This window comes from Thalassophryne amazonica, chromosome 13 (assembly GCF_902500255.1).
Source record: "Thalassophryne amazonica chromosome 13, fThaAma1.1, whole genome shotgun sequence".
Taxonomy (NCBI): Eukaryota; Metazoa; Chordata; class Actinopteri; order Batrachoidiformes; family Batrachoididae; genus Thalassophryne; species Thalassophryne amazonica.
This window is the reverse complement of record NC_047115.1, coordinates 65554243-65575191: the sequence shown is the minus strand read 5'-3', so window position 1 is coordinate 65575191 and position 20949 is coordinate 65554243. Positions and strand designations below refer to the sequence as shown.

Here is a 20949-nt window from a genome sequence, read left to right as displayed (position 1 = left end):
TCTGATCACGCTTCACTTTAACCGCTGCACACGGACAACACCATTAACATCGCAACATAAAACTATTTTTATATTGTGCCTAAAACTCTCGTGAATATATTCTCTGGATTTATAGACATTGTTACTGCGTTTATTTTATGTAAACATGCAAGAATCACACGCTGTCTCTCCGTTATTTTCAATGAGGGCTGCTGTGAGCTACGCTCACTTCCTGATCATGTTGTTCTGGGAGAAAGTGAAGTTTGCTCTTTAACGTCTTGATTATTGTTCTTTACAACACTGTTTGTCCTCTTTGTTCCAGACTAATATATATGATATGTCTGAAATTCGGTTTGCGCTTATTAAATTCCATGCAGATTAAACGTAGCAGACATGGATTATTTGTTATAATTGCTTTAGCAAGTTGTAAGGGTATCATGCATGCAGTCTCTTATTAAAGTGATGAAGAGCATAAAAAATTACATTTTTGTAGTATAATATTCATTTACAACTGTCATCGTGTGGATTCTCTATGTTGTTTTGACTGCAGCGACTCTCTGGCGCGCAAGGGATACGTGAAAACCCCGAATGTAAACATTGAGCATTCCCAGGATCATAAACACAAAACAAATGCATAAAAATTAATGAATAAAAAATACAACCCCAGTTCCAATGAAGTTGGAACTGGACATTGTGTAAAATGTAAATCAATCAATCAATCAATCAACTTTTTTCTTGTATAGCGCCAAATCACAACATGCAAATCCTCTTCAACCTACATTCAATTGAATACACCACAAAAACAAGTAGTAAGAGTGGTACTAGACTGGCATACCTGCAGTCCAGACCTGTCACCCATTGAAAATGTGTGGCGCATTATGAAGTGCAAAATACGACAACAGAGACCCTGGACTGTTGAAAAACTGAAGTCATGCATCAAGCAAGAATGGGAAAGAATTCCACCTACAAAGCTTCAACAATTGGTGTGCTCAGTTCCCAAACGCTTATTGAGTGTTGTTAGAAGGAAAAGTGATGTAACACAATGGTAAACATACCACTGTCCCAGCTTTTTTGAAACGTGTTGCAGGCATCCATTTCAAAATGAGCAAATATTTGCACAAAAACAATAAAGTTTATCAGTTTGAACATTAAATATCTTGTCTTTGTGGTGTATTCAATTGAATATAGATTGAAGAGGATTTGCAAATCATTGTATTCTGTTTTTATTTACATTTTACACAACGTCCCAACTCCAACTTGTTCATCATCTTTATCCAGTAAATCACAGTATTAATAGCCACAGTTTATTTTTTCTTTTTTATATTTATAAACTGTCACAGGAACTAACGGCTCACCTGTGTTGCGTTCGTAAGGGCCCCTTTACACAGAGTACGAATGTGTATGAATTGCGGATGAAGGAGGAATCGTATGCAATACGTTTAAAATCAGAGCTGCCTCCTATGCCTTGTACACCTGTTCCTACATCTATTTGCACACACCAGCACCTGAAAGATAGAGTGTGCCCTGTGAGAGCCCATTGGATCCCTCTCCCGGCAGGTGTCAGCCAAATTCCAGGTGATACACACGAACATCTAACACCACTCACTTGGCACTTAGAAAATGTGTGGCCATTTGCGCTATTAGCATGAAAACAGTCAGCAGATAATCATTTTCGAACTGGATGTGAAATTTGTCAAAGTGCCCCCCATGAGCAATACCACACATGTGGTGTACGTGTCTCGCACGTGTACTCCCCACCGCTCCCTCCAACACGTGGCATGCTGGGGGGAGGGGGAGCACGCTTGCATAAAATGCTTATATGTATGCACAGATCTGATCCCATGGGGCCTGGACAGCCAGGTCTGAGCGCACACAGCACAGGGAGGTGCCTGTCAGCTGATCGCAGCACACTGACAGCTGGATGTCAACTCATTGCACACATTCAAAACACAGAAACCACCATCAGGACAGGTATATAAATAATTATGACAGTACTTACATACGCAATTACATAACCAATAACAAAAATGAATGACCACATAACACAGAGACACGTTGGTCTGGGTGCTGAATTGACAGGGGTGGGGGGGGTGGTGTCCGCCCACAACAGCAGCTGTTGTAATCTCTGCTCCTGGCAGCTGGAGAACATGTGCCATGTCTTGAAGTACATAAATTTACAACATTCCTCTCTGATGTGCGTGTCTCTCCCTGCTGTCCTCATGTGGAAATACATAGAACATCTTTAGCTTTTGCTCTTGGCTGCAGTGGCTGTACACAGCACATCGTCCATGTCCTTGTTGATTTCAGACATTTTTCTGCACCATTTACAGGCCAGCGATGGTAGTGCAAGCAGAGCTTTTGTAAATTGCAGGTTCGAATCCCGTGGGTGGCATGTCCTTTTCTTGTTTTTTTTTTTCACAGCAGCTGTGCGATGTGGTTACACATGCTTCAGCTGCTCACACTGTTCCTGCTGTGACGGTTTCGTACACGCAATGGTGCTCATGCATGAAACTGTCGCAGCGGGATCGTTCACACCTTCCCCTCAGCTTGATGTTTTCATGTTTCACACAAGCTTTTCCGCTGTGATTCGCCCTGATTTGTACTTATTCGTACTATGTGTGAAAGGGCCCTAAATGTTACACAAACGCAAAAAAATTTAAATCAAATAATTAATTCATTCCCCAAACACGGTCATCATCTTTATCAAAAGCAGTAAATTGCAGAATTAATAGTCACAGTTTAACTGTACATTATATTTATAAACCATTAACAGAACTAATGGCTTACCTGTATTGCGTTCACAAACACAAAACAAATGCATGAAAAATGAAATAAAAAACATGGCCAAACATGGCCATCATCTTTATAAAAAGCAGGAAATCACAGTATTAATAGTCATAGTTTATCTCTAAATTATATTTATAAACTGATACAGGAACTGCTCACCTGTGTTGCGTTCATAAACATTACACAAAACAAACGCACAAAAATAATTAATTAATAACCCAAACACGGTCAGTCACAGTATATCTATACTATATTTACAAACTCTTACCTGAACAAGCGGGTCACACTGGAAGTGGGTAACAAAAATAAGTTTTATGGCATAGAATGGGGCCTTAGAATACGATCTACGTGGTAGCTACAAATACTGACTTTTAAACTGTTTACATTTTTTTTTTTTTGTTTTGTCCAGAGTGTAACTTATTTCAGCTCTTTAAGTTATAATTTTCCAACAACAACAGTGTCTTCAACAACAGCATTAGCAGCGTTTATATGACTTGACCTATGACACGGAAGTGTCACTTACTGTGGCTCTCCTGACGTGCACTGATAACTTGAAACTGGCTTATATGTTTGCACCAAAAGTACCACAGGCAGCAAAACAATCCCAGAGCATAACTCTACCACCTTGACAGGTGGTAAAGTGTTCTTAGGTTTAAAGGCTCACCTATACTACAACACAGAAGAAAATATTTTAGTGTTTGTCAGAATGTTTTTTTTTTCCTTCCTATGTCCTTTTCCACAGCTTTGATTGGGGCCAGCGATTTGTGGCCCCATGCAAATATATCACATTGGAAACCACAAACATGGGCCATATCAACCCTGAAAGCGTAACATTCATGCAAAATTCATTAAAAAAGAAATGTGCTCAAGATCTTCTTTAAAGTTTAAATACAACTAAAATAAGAATAAATTCTCTGAACATAAACTAATAACTTAAAATAATAACAAAATTTTGAGTCATTCTGCATCAAAGTCACAGAGACATACAATACCTTGCCTACATGACTTCAAGGCTGGCGTGCCCAACCAGTAGATTGCAGTTGGTTGAGTTCCAGTCGATTGCTTGACACTGGTGCTGTAATGGACAGTGCTGCTATAATGGATTGATGCCGAAGGTGGCAGCACTGCACCAATAAGGATGGCAGCTGCCGTTAAATGCCATAAAAGAAGGCGATGGCTCCTCTTCTTCTATGCTGCAGAAAAGCAGAAGAAAAAAAATGAAAATGAGAAAGAAAAAAAAAACCTTTCAGAAGCGACGTAACAGCTTAAAGAGCTGCAATAAGTTACACTATGGACAAAAATGGCATGTAAACAGTTCAAAAGTCAGTATTTGTTTTAATGTATTTTTTTTCATTTGTTGTGTTTGTGATTACAAATATTGAGCCGTTAGCTCAGTTAAACTGTGACTCTGTGATTCTGTGATTTAATGCTTTTGTTAAAGCACTTCTTGCCTCCTCTCAGTGCCAGAAGTCCCACTAAGGAAGGGAACTTTAATTAGGCGTTGTGCAATTTGAGTTTTTTGTTGTTGTGTTGTTACAAGCCAGTCACTGGCCTACTTGTGCTTATTCTTTGCACCATGTATTTTTACTTTACTTTACTTTTTACTTTACTTTTTACTTTATTGTTATGGTTAAAACTTTATCTTTGTGGTAGGAAATTGTGTTGTACAACCCCTGGCAAAAATTATGGAATCACCGGCCTCGGAGGATGTTCATTCAGTTGTTTAATTTTGTAGAAAAAAAGCAGATCACAGACATGACACAAAACTAAAGTCATTTCAAATGGCAACTTTCTGGCTTTAAGAAACACTATAAGAAATCAAGAAAAAAAGATTGTGGCAGTCAGTAATGGTTACTTTTTTAGACCAAGCAGAGGAAAAAAATATGGAATCACTCAATTCTAAGGAAAAAATTATGGAATCACCCTGTAAATTTTCATCCCCAAAACTAACACCTGCATCATATCAGATCTGCTCGTTAGTCTGCATCCTACACAAGAGATGTCAATTGAAACAAAGGAGAGGATTATCAAACTCTTAAAAGAGAGTAAATCATCACGCAATGTTGCAAAAGATGTTGGTTGTTCACAGTCAGCTGTGTCTAAACTCTGGACCAAATACAAACAACATGGGAAGGTTGTTAAAGGCAAACATACTGGTAGACCAAGGAAGACATCAAAGCATCAAGACAGAAAACTTAAAGCAATGTCTCAAAAATCGAAAAATGTACAACAAAACAAATGAGGAACGAATGGGAGGAAACTGGAGTCAACGTCTGTGACCGAACTGTAAGAAACCGCCTAAAGGAAATGGGATTTACATACAGAAAAGCTAAACGAAAGCCATCATTAACACCTAAACAGAAAAAAAAAAGGTTACAATGGGCTAAGGAAAAGCAATTGTGGACTGTGGATGACTGGATGAAAGTCATATTCAGTGATGAATCTCGAATCTGCATTGGGCAAGGTGATGATGCTGGAACTTTTGTTTGGTGCCTTTCCAATGAGATTTATAAAGATGACTGCCTGAAGAGAACATGTAAATTTCCACAGTCACTGATGATATGGGGCTGCATGTCAGGTAAAGGCACTGGGGAGATGGCTGTCATTACATCATCAATAAATGCACAAGTTTATGTTGATATTTTGGACAATTGAAACGATGTTTGGGGATGATGAAATCATTTTTGAAGATGATAATGCATCTTGCCATAGAACAAAAACTGCAAAAACATTCCTTGCAAAAAGACACATAGGGTCAATGTCATGGCATAGGGCAGGGGTAGGCAACCTGTTCCAGAAAGAGCCATGAGGGTGCAGGTTTTCTTTGCAGCCACTGACTCCACCAGGTGATTTTACTGATGAATATCACTTTGAGCAGATGGAATCAGTTAATCAGTGAAATCACCTGGTGGAGTCAGTGGCTGCAAAGAAAACCTGCACCCTCATGGCTCTTTCTGGAACAGGTTGCCTACCCCTGGCATAGGGTCAATGTCAATGAGCAGATCTGATTTGATGCAGGTGTTAATTTGGGGGATGAAAATTTACAGGGTGATTCCATAATTTTTTCCTCAGAATTGAGTGATTCCATATTTTTTTTCCTCTGCTTGGTCTAAAAAAGTAACCGTTACTGACTGCCACAATCTTTTTTTCTTGATTTCTTATAGTGTTTCTTAAAGCCAGAAAGTTGCCATTTGAAATGACTTTAGTTTTGTGTCATGTCTGTGATCTGCTTTTTTTCTACAAAATTAAACAACTGAATGAACATCCTCTGAGGCCGGTGATTCCATAATTTTTGCCAGGGGTTGTATTGGTGCACAATAAATTGTGGCTACACTATGGCTTTCGATATGGCTTGGTAGATTGCAATACACTGTGAACTTTAAAAGTAGATCTTGGTTCAAAAAAAGGTTGGGCACTCCTGCTTCAAGGTATTTTAGCATCAGCTGTCGAGAATGAGTCCTTCAATGCTTCAACCTGTCCACCCTCCAATACAGACTGTAGCTTGATTTTGTATCATAAAGACTGGTGGACAGTTCTTCAATTTTTATCATTGAAAAGTTATTATTATTATTATTTATTGATTTTTTTTACAGTATATATTACATATAGTTTGGGAATTACAAACTCAAATGTTGCATTAAAGACAGTTTTCCAAAAACAGTTCTTTCACCTCATTTCTGAAATGGCCTTGTGTAATTCCACACAATGTCTTATTATAAATGTAGCTGTGAGCACAAACTAACCTGCTGATTTGTCTTTTCTTTACTTCCTCTATACTTTCCTCAACAACATGAACGTACTGTTTTTTTCTGCTTGTTTTTAATTTACTGTCAGGAAGAAGAAAGACTTTTCTTGGACATCCAATGAAATTTGTCCTTTGTGTTTAACTCATCCTAATTACAGTTACATGCAATCCAACCACTAGAGGCAGTGGGCAACTCCAGATGCAAAAACTTAACTCAGACAGACGTCTTATCAGGCTGCTTCACTGCATTGCAATCAGATGCTTGTGGTTTTGTTTCACATATTATTTAACTAAACTTTTTGTGATACTGCAGCGTAATTTTTCTTTGTAGCTTTTACTTTGTAATGTCACACAAATGATTCACATTAACCTGATATAAATACCTCTTTTCCTGTTGGTTTTGCACAACTCTTCATAGTATTCAATGAAACATCTGTCTGAAACTTTATATATGTGTGTGCACTGTGTTTTGTCAAACTGTCTTGTGTAAAACTGACAGAGGGAGGATTTATATGCACTGCAAATGGCGGCGGGGGGCAGTGATAGGAAAAATGAGAGGTAACACGGCAGATGGAATCTTACATCTCCTTACCTTTTCCTTTCCAGATCGCAACAAAAGCCCATTTACTTGGGCCTACATTTGGCTGGCTAAGTGCTGGAGTGTAGTGTTAGCGTGGTGCATTACAAATTCAACCGGGCTGCTCCCTCCCCCGGGAGGCCTGGACTCCTGGGGAGCTCCAAACACGAGGTAATTATCCACCACCTTACCTCCTGCTGCTTCCCTACCTGTGTGTTCAGCACCAATGGAAAGAAAAGATGGATGGATGGAGGGAGTTGGGGAGAGAGCCAAGGAGGATGGACAGATATAAAGATGGGATCAAGGTACGAGAACTTGTGTGTGTGTGTGTGTGTGTGTAGTTGGGGATGCCGAAATGGGGACAAAGGGAATACATTGCAACAGAAGAAGTGATGACTGATTTTCATTCAAACAATGATTATTCCTGTCAAGTTGTTGGAAGCAGTACATATTTATTAAATGTTTCATCTCTAATATGCCAAAATATGTATCCATGATCCAGCAAATAGGTACCTCCGTATTGAGGACCCCAGTGGTTGGAGAAGGCCAAGGGGATGCTGACACTTCACCTGGCTGTGGCAGATAAATGGTCACTTTTGAGAAGTGGGCATGGACCAGTTGTCTGCTTGGGTGGTCGCCATCATGGACCAAAGCCAGTTCCAGGGTGTTGTGGAAGTAGTGAAGTGTGGCACCAGTGCTTGCTCCCAGACTTGACTTGATAAGGAGAGCAAGGAGATTTGCATCAGCAGCATCTGATAAGAACATGGTGGCATACATTAGAAACATGGCACAAAACACAGACACAGTGAAAATACGTATGCACTTTGCAATAGACAAAAACAAATGACCTTATAAATACATTACTTCAATTTTCATACACCTTGGCTTAAGGTGTTCAAACTCAATTTTCCCCAACTGTTTATATATATATGTGTGGTTATATGTGTTATCTGTGCTAAGTTAAGTTTTGTCTGTCTATTCTATGTCAATGTGTTCATGGTTGACCCATAATAATAATAATAACAATAATAATACTAATAATAATAATGAATGAAACAATAGTAACAATAATAATATTTTATTCATAAAATTTTTTCTGAAAATTCCAAGTGATGTACAGCACAAGCCATAAAACATTAAAACCACAAAACAATAGACAGCATAAAAGACATTATAAAAGGATTAAAAATGAAAAATATAATGCAATGCTAAAATACCCTTGACTGTATGAGCATTGTCTTCTTTATAATTTAATTGTTTAATTCATTATTAAGATCCTATTGTCTTACATACAATTTGTACATGTTCAATAAAGCCCCTCTATCTATCAATCCATCAATCAATCAAGAACAATATTTACATTTTTAACAGTGTCTGCAGGATGCCTTGCATGTGTATGTGTGTGTGTGTGTGTGTGTATACATGTGTACATCAGCTTTTCACAAGAGTGGAAGTTGTGCAAATCAAGGAATATTTGTAGACTGAGAGACTGTTAGTAGCCATCAACAAGTTTCTGGCATAATTTTGGCTGGATATGTGGCCACGTTTCTTGGCAAAATTGGCAGAGCTCAGTTAAAATTGGTTGGTTTCATTGCACTAACCCACCTTTTCGTCCACAAATTTTCAACAGGGTTGAGCTTGGGGCACTGGGAGGGCCATTTCAGAAGCTTAATATCACCCTCCTTTATCAAACTCACAACTACTGTAGTTTTGATGTGTGTCTGGGGTTGTTGTCCTGTTGAAACACCCAATTGTGGCCAAGATTAAACCATCTAGGTGACATAGTAGAAAAGCTTGAATCTTTGACTGGACTGGGTTGCTTGATGCGAGCAACCCAGTCCAGTCAAAGATTCAAGCTTCTCTACTATGGAAACCACCTGGTCAATTGAGAGCCTACACAGAAACATCTAGGTGACGCTAAAGAATTTGGAAGATAGTCCATCGATTTTGTGCAATGCAACCAGTGGCAGCAAAACAACACCAGGGCATAATGCTTCCACCACTATGCTTGACAGGTGGGAAAGTGTTCTTAGGTCTGAACCCTCACCTGTACTCCTCCAAACATACCTCGTTATTGTGGCCAAGTCTTTGTCTCATATGACTATAAAGCTTTTCTCCAAAAACCATTTGGCTTGTCCATGTAGGCAGCTGTAAATTTCATTCTGGCTTGCACATGCTGATTTTGCAGTAGGGGCTTCTTTCTCAATCAGCACCCTCTCAGTCCATGGCAATGTAAGTTACTTCACTGTGGACAGTGATTGTGGTCTTCCAGCAGTTTCCAGTTCATGGTAGGTCTCAACTTTGGTGGTTCCAAGGTTGTTCCTGAACATCCTAACCAATTTCGTCACATCTGAGGGTGACACTTTGGGTTTTCTTCTGGACCTTGGCAAAGTGGTGACACATCTGACTAACTTGTACTTATGTACCATTGTTTGAACTAATGATCTCCGAATGTGAAATTGTTTAGAAATGGCTCCAAGAGACGTGATCCATGCTTTTGTTTCTTCCAGATTGGATTATTGCAATGTCCTATTTTCAGGGTTGCCACAGTCCAGCATTAGGGGTCTCCAATTGCTGCCAGACTTTTGACACGAAGAAGAAAGTTTGACCACATTACACCTATTCTGGCATCTCTTCATTGGCTGCCTGTCTCTGTGAGATCAAATTTTAAGGTTCTGCTATTGGCCTGTAAAATTGTTCATGGACTGGCACCGACCCACCTAGCTGACTTGGTTGAACCCTACGTACCGGCTCGGATTCTGCGCTCACAGGATGCAGGACTACTTCGTATTCCAAGGGTGAAGAAAGTCTGTGGGTCAAAGAGCCTTCTTTTACCCTGCCCCTGTTTTGTGGAATGGTCTCCCAGCGTCAATAAGGCAGTCGGATTCCATGGAGACATTCAAGACCAGACTTAAGACACATTTATTTACTCTGTCTTATGGTACATTGTGTTAGCATCCTTTTAAATTCTTTTAAAAATTTTACTTTTCATTGTGTTTGTTATTGTTTTTGTTATTGTGCTTGTTTTATTTTTTAACTGTGCTTTTAATCTTTTAATTAATTTTAAATTGTTTTTGAATTGTTCGGTGTTAAGCGCCTTGAGGTGACACTGTCGTGAGATGGTGCTTTATAAACTGAATAAATTGAAACTGAAATTGACCTTCCCAACTTGTGTAAATCTACAATTCACTGAGTTCCTTTCCTATTTTTCTGAGTACTGGTCAGCCCAATGAGTGTTGTCAAGCATGCCTTTTTTGTGCTGGCAAAGAGAAACTACCAGTTGTCATCATGATCACTAATGAGCACTTAATAGGCATAGGTCATGTCACATTAAAAGACATCATAGAACCTTTAGCACCACTTATTAAAATATTTAAGTTAATGCATGCATATATTTGAGCCTGTATGTATAATTCTGACCCTGTGTGGACAAGGTACAAAATAAATTCAAACTTGTGCACCCGATTGTTGGTTTTTGAAGTCATTAATGATGTATGCTGTCCAATCATTGACCCTGGCATTTCATCATTAGAAGCCCCAAATTAACATGATGTTCATGCCCATGATGAGTGTATGTCATCTTCAGATCACAACTGTGTATGCCTTAGAGAAAAGGTAAGTCTTAAATTTGCCCTGAAAAATCTCAAATGAAGTTGATTGCCTTACTTCAGTTGGCCGATCGTTCCGCAACATTGGCTCATGATATGAAAAGTTTAGATAAACCTATCTTGTAGTCGTCATTTTTAAATACCTTAATACAGCAATAAAGTGGACATTGTAATTGATTTACACCTGATGTCTGATAAAATGGAATACTTGCAATCGGGTAAAATTAACTTTGAAAGTTTTTATCCATAGTGTATGTAATGCTATGTCTGCAGCGATAAAATGCTTGTATTTGTACAAGGATAATGTTTAAAAATGAGATTTAAATAAAAAACTAAACCTTAACAAAGCAGTCTGCTTTGTAAACACACATTCATTGAAGTTGGAATGGTAAAACAACTTATTAAAAGCTGTATTGCCAATATAAACTCCAAATAGCATATTTAATCATTTTATAAAATAATAATTATATATAAATGTGCAGCATTTTGTAAAGCAGATATAAGTGAAGGCTTGCTGAACAAAAATTTCTGTCAGTGAAGTACCTTCAACAACCAACAGAGGGTAGCAGTATGGATTATGGTTTTACCACAATAAGATCTTTGTGACATCATCGGGAGCCAATCCTAAAGATCAGACACAGAAGAAAACTTGCTATGCATCACCATATGATAGAAAATGAAGGAGAAAACAGGAAAATTCTTTGAAGGAGATCTGGATCACCAACTCTTTGTAGACCCAGGGCACCATGTGTCCACAGTGTTTATGTATTTATATCTGTAAAAATGTCATGCGTCATTATTTTTTAATATACTTATGTGAAAGAGTGAAAGATTACTGTCTGTGAGATAACGAGCTCTGTAATAACCTGTAGTTTCATTGACAGAACTATTATGAGTTATTTACACAGCAGTCATGCTTCACGGTCAAGCATTTGATTCTTTTTTTTTTTTTTTTTTTTAACCAGCACAATGAAGATGGCAATCTGAGTATACTTTTTATCCATTTACCTCTTTAGTGACCTCATAGTTAATGGCAGTCATTATATAATCATACTTTGTACTGAAGCTGGTGATGTTTATAGTTCAGATTTTGTTTTCCAGCACATATCTCTTGTTATGGAGGTGAAAAACACTTTACCTTTGCATTCAGGGGTCACACACTAAAACTGTGCATTGACATTGACTGGGACTTGAACCGTGTACCTTCATTATTATGGTTAAACAGTGGTGGTTGAGAAACATTGTACCTCAGGAAAAAAAAAGTGCCAAAGTTCATTTTCACACAGAAATTGTTTGGGCCAGTGTGGCACAGCAAACACCAGAGCGTATGTTTACTTAGATAATGTGACTGCAACCTTCATGGTCCCCATTCCCAATCCTTTAAAACCCATAGAAAATTAAAACAGCTGAAAACTAGGCTCAAGTGTCCCTGCACCATCTGGCAAACAGAAGGTAAATGTCACATTTTCTTCTTTAACAAAGTCATTTGTTGCACACCCAAATATGAAGGTTTGAAGCAATGTTTAAAATTTGCATCCACAGAAACCTCTTGCAACATCTTCAGAGTTGTCATTGGGCTCTTGGAAGCTTCCATCACATGGCTGCTTTGTTTCCTATCACTCTGTTTTTAAAGTGAGCCTGGTAACAAAGTTATCATACAGTAGCATTAAGTGTTTGTGTTTTAATGTTAATAGAAGGAACACTATACTTGTCAACTTCAACATAATCCAAGTATTGAAAGGGGATACCATTGTGAATGTTCTGACATTTAATTGTTACTGCACAGGGGTGTACTCACTTCTGTTGTGTACAGGAAATTCCTTATCACAGATCAGTAAGTTGCCCATACCATGGGCATTAACACACTCCCATACCATCACAGATGCTGGCTTTTGAACTTTGCACTGGTAACAATCTGGATGGTCTTTTTCCTCTTTTGTCCAGAGGACACGATGTCCATGATTTTCAAAAACAATTTGAAATGTGGAATCATTAGATCACAACACACTTTTCCACTTTGCATCTGTCCATTTCAAATGAGCTTGGGCCCAGAGAAGGCAGCGGCATTTCTGGATGTTGTTGATGTATAGCTTTCGCTTTGCATGGTAGAGTTTTAACTTGCACTTGTAGATGTAGCGGCGAACAGTGTTAACTGACAGTGGTTTCTGAAGTGTTCCTGAGCCCACACGGTAAGATCTTATACACAATGATGTCAGGGATCAATGGTCTTGGGCATTCAGTGTTGGTTTTCAGCCTTGCTGCTTACGTGTAGAAAGTTCTCCAGAATCTTCTGATTATATTATGGACTGTAGATGATGGAATCCCCAAGTTCCTTGCAATTGAAGGTTGAGAAACATTGTTCTTAAACTGTTGGACTATTTTTTCATGCAGTTGTCCACAAAGTGGTGATCCTCGCCCCATCTTTGCTGGTGAATGGCTGAGCCTTTTGGGGATGTTCTTTATATACCCAATCACGACACTCACCTGTTTCCAAACAAGTGTTCTTTCAGCATTCATCAACTTTCCCAGTCTTTAGTTGCCCCATCCCAAATTTTGAATGGTGTTGCAGGCATCCATTTCAAAATGAGCAAATATTTGCACAAAAAGAATAAAGTTTATCAGTTTGAACATTAAATATCTTGTCTTTGTGGTGTATTCAATTGAATATAGGTTGAAGAGGATTTCCAAATCATTGAATTATGTTTTTATTTACATTTTACACAATGTCCCAACTTCATTGGTATTGGGGTTGTATTTCTAAACAGATTACTTGTTTTAAGACTAGGAAAACAGTATCAGATTTGTGTCGGTATTGGCAGATGCTGAAGGATCCAGTATCGGTATCATATCGGATATGAAATATCATACAACTCCATAATTGTGGACTCTCATCCGCTTCATGCTGCAGTCTCCAGGGATCAGCACAATCCCAATCTGCCTCTGGGCCTGTATAGAACAAAGACTGTCTTACTTACTGTGTAATGTAGTGTGTAGATTTCTACTTTTTCACCAGTGGAGTGTGTCCACACTCCTCCAGTGAACATCACACTTGCAAGATGTTGTTATACCTGTGAGACAAAGCACTGTAGTCATCAAAGGAGGGCAGTTCTACATATTGTCCTTAGCTTACTGAAGTTATACCTTGGTGCTAGGTTAAGTCGAACTACTAAACAAAAAACTACCATGAAAATTAATATAAACTGGATGAAGGAGAACACCAGGATTTAAAAAAAGCCTTCTGTCCTTGTGGTTCACCCTGATAAAGTGTCTTTATTAGGACTCAGGGACTGATCACACTGCTAAGTGACCTGCCATGGTCACAGAGAAGGGTAGCCATGGCAAATTAGTATGCTCTTTGGTGCAGCAGGGACACATTCAGCTTCCCCATTAGTATGCTTCACTGTGGGACTATTGGGGTTATGCTAAGCTATGCTAGTCATTAGTATGCTCACTTCTCAGTAGACATTGCCGTGCTAAGCTACAGTATGTATAAGTCAGTCCCACCTTGGCGTGTAGCAGACACTGAGTATGCATGAATACGCTTTTTGTAATTCCTTTGAATGAATGATATGTTTTTTGGGGATATAAATACATTATATTGACAAAAATGCACCGATGTTACAAGCACAGAAAAATTCATTAATGGTTTGATACATGCAGGTCACAGTTTGCACATCTTTTCTTTTCCATGTTGGAAAGATTTGAGGTTGTTGAGTAAACCAGTGTACCACCAGTATACCCTTCCCATACAGGGCAGCGTTTGTGGCTGAGCATCTCACACCCATTAATATGCGCCTCGTCAGTGAACCAGTGCCAAGCTTGGCTACGCTAACCATTGTTCTGCTACAATCAAATTAGCCCTGCTGATGAGGCCTGAGCTCTGTGACCTCCACAGGCCCAGTGGCTTCCCACAGAAATGACAAAGAAGATCTGAGAGCGGCGGTCTTCAGGGACGGCGGGGGGCTCACATACTGATTTCTGATTATGCCTGCTCACCATTTATTTATATATTTATGCGCTAGATGTAATTGAGATAAGGTGTTGACTGAAGCCTCTGGAACAGAAGTTGCAGTTGAAAGCAAAAGTGAGTTAAGACAAAGGAGTTGTATCAGTATAATGTCTCGATATCTTACAATTGCGTTAGATTTATTTTGTCTCTGCAATAAAATAAGACCAAGATACTGGCAGTCAGCTCCTGTCTCTAAACTATTCCTCCCCTCCGCCTCCCTCTCTCTCTCCCATCACCTCTCATCCACATTTGTCAGATTTAGTGTGATCAGATGTGAGAGCCGATGCCTTCTGCTGTTGTTAATGCACCATGGGATTCACATAACGTCATGGAATGTCTGAGCTTCTACGCTGCTGTGCAGGAACAGGAACAGTGAACACGGTGGAAACTGGAGAAAAAGATGGCAGAATGTAGTATATAGATACAGTCACCAACAGAATCTGAAGGAACCCTTCGATTAATGCTTCATATCTTCTATTCCATCGTGCCAGCCCTGAGTGCACTGATTCAGCGACAATATATTGAGCAATTTTGCAAAACAAGTCTTTATCGCCTGGGAGCGCTCCAAAAGCCTGGTTGACCTGCAGATTTGATACGGATCAGTGAGGGTTCACCAGGAGAGCAGCGCATGAAGGAACATGGTAAAGAAATCACAATCAGATAGCACAATTACACCCGCATGACTGCAGATTGGGTGGTAACTGAGTGGTCCTGGTGAAGAAGGAAAATGAGTGAGAGACAAAGAGAGCTGAGCAGGAACTTCTTGTCCTGTAATTTTCAAACATGTTAAGTGATATCTTGAGTCTTTTTTTTTCATCGTCACAGATATTATGTGCACTCAAAAAAAAAAAAAAAAAAAAACTCTGGATAAACTCAATTCAATTATGTGCAGGATTTCCATCTAATAAATATATGTAGCCCCAACTCAAAAAATGCACATCCATGCAAGATAATGTAATTTTATTTAGTTGGGACTACATATATTTATTAGATGGAAATCCAATCCAATGAGTCGGTTTTTTTGAGTATAATGGAGAGAAACTGAACTGAAAATCTGCTAAATTTTGACTCATCAGGACTAATTTGTCCTTGATTTGACAACTCCCAAATGTTGTGTGTGTGTGTGTGTGTGTGTGTGTGTGTGTGTGTGTGTGTGTGTGTGTGTGTGTGTGTGTGTGTGTGTGTGTGTGTGTGTGTGTGTGTGTGTGTGTGTGTGTGTGGAGGGGGGATACAAGATGTACCATATTTTCTGGACTATATCCCGCACCAGAGAATTAATCACATCTGTCCAAATATGTCATGAAAAGGGAAAAAAAGCAATAATTCTACTAGTCTACAAGTTGCATTTGCTGCTTCATGCAGCAATAAGCAAAATGAATTAAATTGCCACATTATTTATTCATAACGCAAAAACACTGTTAGTGAGCAGAAGCTAATGACCTCATTAATGTTATTGTACAAGGCTCAGAGAACGCAAGAATAAACTCCTTGTTGTCACCAATGAACAGCCATAAACATTTGTTCAGAGCAAATTGTATTCACATTTGCCTCACTGAATGTAATTAAATGTTTAAAACCCATATACATTTTTTAAATATTATAGTTAGCATTACCTTAGTTAGCTTTACTGTAGCCTATTGGTGTTCTGACTATCCCACACAGTCCAGACAAGTGGTATGCCAGGTAATATGAAGGTTGTAGTCCCTGTCTTTATTCAAGAATGTGGTCTTCCAGTTTGAGAGCATGATTTATGAATTTCACTCATTCTCTGAGACCTAGCACCTACTTCTCATCCAGATCTTCTTCATCTTATTTTACAGTGGTTGGCACTCACATTATTGGTGCATTGCTGACACCATAGGACAAGCAAAACCAGCAAAAAAAGTGACTTCCAGTCCAGAAAATGTGGCAATCATGTCAGTGCATCACCTGAATACATTTAGGGAATAACCCTGTTGTGTCTGATGATTTGCAGACGTTCATGCTGGTTATACGGTTGCAAATTATATTGCACTGGCATATTTGCTGGAAATACCTTAAATAATGATTTTAGTTATGAAAAAGGCCACATTTGTACATTTTAGAGACTCCATTGCCTGGAAATATTTAGTCACTTTTTAAATTTATACACTTTAACTTGAATAAGCAGCAATATCATAAAAGGAACAGACTTGTCACTGCAGTTGTTGTGTTACTTTCTTCTTTCGATTTTTGTTGGTCTCATAAAGACTGATTATTGAGGTCCTAAGGGGTAATATACGGGCTTCTTACCAGAATTTCTTTTTTTTTCTTCTATTTTTTTTAAATTGGTTAATTCCAAGAAGAATCTATAATTCAATTTCAATTTATTAATTTATATAGCACCAAATCATGACAAAGTCACGCCAAGGCGCTTCACATAATTCACAACAACACAAATTAATCTAAAATCAAAATTAAAAGCAAGAAAAGCACAGTAAAAAGATAAAACACAGTAGAATAAAAAGAAATTACAAAGCAAACACAAACAGATTAAAAAATTAATGATAAGATAGTCTAAAAAAGTGGGTCTTCAGTCTTGATTTAAAAATCTCCACCGTGTCAGACTGCCGAATAACAGCAGGTAGATCGTTCCAAAGAGCCGGACCATGGTAGGAGAAGGCTCTATACCCCACAGACTTTTTGTTCATCCTCAGAACACACAGAAGCCCTGTGCCCTGTGAACGCAAAGGCCTCGCAGGTACGTAGGGCTTAACCAAGTCCACCAGGTAGGAAGGTGCCAGTCCATGAACAATTTTATAAACCAACAATAAAACTTTAAAATCCGATCTGGCAGAAACCAGTAGCCAATGAAGGGATACCAGAATGGGAGTAATGTGGTCAAACCTTCTACTTTGTGTCAAAAGTCTGGCAGCAGCATTCTGCACCAACTGAAGTCCTCGAATGCTAGACTGCGGCAGGCCAGAAAATAAAGCATTACAATAATCCAATCTAGAAGAGACAAACGCATGAATCAGAGTCTCAGCATCAGCCATAGACAGGATGGGGCGAATCTTTGCTATATTTCTCAGATGAAAGAAAGCAGTCCTCGTAATGTCCCTAATGTGGAGGTCAAAGGACAACGTAGGATCAAAGATTACCCCAAGGTTCCTCACTTTGTCAGTATAATGTATAACACATCTATACATTAATGTTTCTGGTTTTGGCTGCTACCTTAAAAATCATCATTCTTGAACAAGTTAAAAAGAAACACCAGTTAACTAGTCACTGCTTGTGAAGACTTGGGATTGTGTATAAATACTACCTCCATGTTTTATACTGTAGGTCTGAGTCTCCCATATGCATTCTGGCAAACTGGAGTTGAAATCTTATTTTTCTCCTCTATACCACTCCACTATGAAGCTATTAAACATGTGATGCAACAGACAAAAATTGCACTATGCACAGCTTCCACAATGTTAAGAGCTTGAGCGAGTTTTCACTACAGACACATCCAGCGTAGTCTCACACCCAAGTCCCCACATTTTGATGCTAATAGCTCATTTTGACCAAACGTCAAACTTTGACAAAGCAGGTTTCCACATTCCAACATTGTCAGTATGACAGCACTACAACCAGGCTTGTGTTACAGAATAGGGGCTGATATGTGTCAGTTCTCAGGGCAGTATTGGCTTTCCTTTGGATACTATTATTGGAACGATGCTGAAATCTCTCCTCTTTGGACCATAATAGCCAAGAATAAGGGCATGCATATACAGTGGGCTTGGTCTGAGGCATAACTCAAGTAAGCAGCAGTTCTCACTTCTCTAATCCATTGGAACTGTGAAGTTAGAGGTTAGCACAGCAGTATGTATTGTTCATCAGTTGTACCCCTATTGGCACATTTGAGTTACAGAGCCACCCCAGTCACAGATGAATGGCAACCTCTTGCTCAACTACTGGCCAAATACTAAATCTGGACCACTGCACAGGGGAGTGGCAGGAAAATGGATGGTTACCAACTTTTCAGCACAAATTTTTTTCCCCAAACTGAGCTATATTTACTACAATTTACACATTTAGTATGTAAAATAGACATTATAGTACATGTCAAAGTAGTTGACAGAGAAAATTTAAGTTCCACTGCTTTTTGCAGGAAAAAATAGTTGTCGTGTCCCTAAATTTTTTGTTGCAAAGCTTATCGGAGATAATGAATGTTAGAGTCCACTGAATTTCTCAGGAATTATTATATACTAAATATGGCTAGAATCTGAATGCATATTGGATCGGTACATGACTTCTTGCAATGCTTTTTTTGTGTGTGTGGTTTTTTTTTGTTTTTTTTTTAGTTTTGAGGGTTGTTTTTTTTTTTTTTTTTTTTTTTAGTTCGGTTCCCAATCTATGTGTTCATGTCCCCTTGATTACATCATAGTTGCTCAATTTTTAGTTGTGTGAGAACAAAATGTGCTGAGAAATTTACATTCAGAGTATATTTTTATTTACTTCCTCATTATTTATTTGGTGGGAAATGGTAAATTCACTTTCGGAACAGCTATTGCACATTTTTAGTCCCATTTCATATAGAACAACAACAAAATCGCTGCATTATTTTTTTTTTACATCATGAGCAAATCTTCTGGCGTCTAGCTCTGTTGGGTGATTTTTGAAAGACACTGATGCAACTGGTATATGTGATGAAAAATGTGTCCCATAAATTTATTCTTTGTTTCAGTTTAGTGGACTATACACTAGAATCTTTGTAATGAGCACTCTTTAATAATAGTTTAAAGAATTTGAGAATTTGACCCTCATATCACAACTTGGTACCCTGTTATAAATAAATACCCACAGACCAGTGAGGATGTTGTTGGCTATTGTTATTTCTACCCGGTTCTTTTATGTAAGATTCTGCCTCGTACCAAACACCAAAGCATTTTATTCCTCATTTTGAGTTTATTTTCAAGGTCATGTTAAAAAACAGGCCTGGGACCCTCACAGACAGTGCCCATCTTGTGAAAGGCCCCGAAAATGAGTCATACAACACTTTTTATTTGCTAAGGGTCTTTCACACCAAAGGCGTTCAGGGTGTTAAACACGTCCTTTACTTTTTCCTGTTGCAAATCCATGATGGCGATTGTCCGGATTGTTCACCGGGCCCTCGAAAAGCTAGATAGTGATGTAAAAATCTCTGCCCCCTCTGTGCTCTGTTGTCGCATCCCACGCGTTCAGCACACGCAAATGTGTCAAAATGATCGACCAATGCGTTCAATGTGAAAGGCCTATTACTTCTCAGTGTTGTGTAAGTCAGGATTGCTTTGATATATCTATATGGATTTATAGGCTGAAACCTGCGACTAGATTTAACATTCTAAAGTCATAATTGTTCAGACAACTTAAGCGTCATGGATTCTACTGGGTGAAGTATTCGTTCTTAGGGAGGTAAATGTGATGAATGCGTTTTGGTTAATTGAACTAAATTTCTTGTAAGGCTCTGCATGGAAAGAGGTCAAATGCTGTGATTGATGTTTTGCCACGTTACCACTACTGTTACCAAAGTAAAACGTTTGAACAGTCAAATTGTGTTATTTGTTTTTCCTACTGTATAACCTCTGGCCCTCTGTCAGTTAGCAGACATTTTTAAAAATGCTGATGTTTTTAAAGCTGAATTATTGCATTAAAAAGGAGATGTCTAAACACTTCAGTTAGAAAAAAAAAATCAATTTGAAAGCAAAAAGTGGTACTCAGAAAGTCTAACACCCATACCTTACATTTTTACAGGTTCATGAAAATTCAGTAAGATATATCTTATATATTATATTCCATTTCTAAGGTTGAACTATGCTAGTATACTAAGGTATATCTAAATATCTAAAAAGGAAGCGTAAAATAGAAGAGTAGAAAAGACTAGAGTAGAGCCACTTAGGTGCCTGGTCTTGAGAACCAGGGATGGTAGGGGTTTTTGTCATGTAAAACTAGAGCACTGTGCTCGTAGAGTGCAAACCTCCGCCAACACTAGTTTCTAATTCCACAAATTTTTACCTTGGAAAAAAAATTTCAATGTCAAAGTCCTGTTGGAAGTGGCTTTTCATAAAATTAAATTAAATTAGATGTGATTAAGTGTCAGGAGTATGTATTTAGTTCATGCCCTTGAATAAGATTTTTTTTTTTATGGTGCTGTCAAGTTTCTGAATTCTTCCTCAGATAATTTTCACAGAGTATTGGTTTTCTCTGCTATGCACAGTTTGTCATTACTTTTTGGCACTTGGTTTCTGACTGATAACTAGAA

General features: G+C 38.5%; 1 long non-coding RNA gene across 1 annotated transcript; it reads right to left on the bottom strand.

Moving 5' to 3' along the window:
- Positions 1 to 803: 803 nt before the first annotated feature.
- LOC117523608 lies at positions 804 to 19867 on the bottom strand. Its single transcript, XR_004564554.1, has 3 exons — positions 19769 to 19867; positions 16334 to 16339; positions 804 to 814 (listed from the first exon to the last, which is right to left on the bottom strand). It is a non-coding gene; the product is annotated as an uncharacterized LOC117523608 (long non-coding RNA).
- Between the last annotated feature and the right edge of the window lie 1082 nt (positions 19868 to 20949).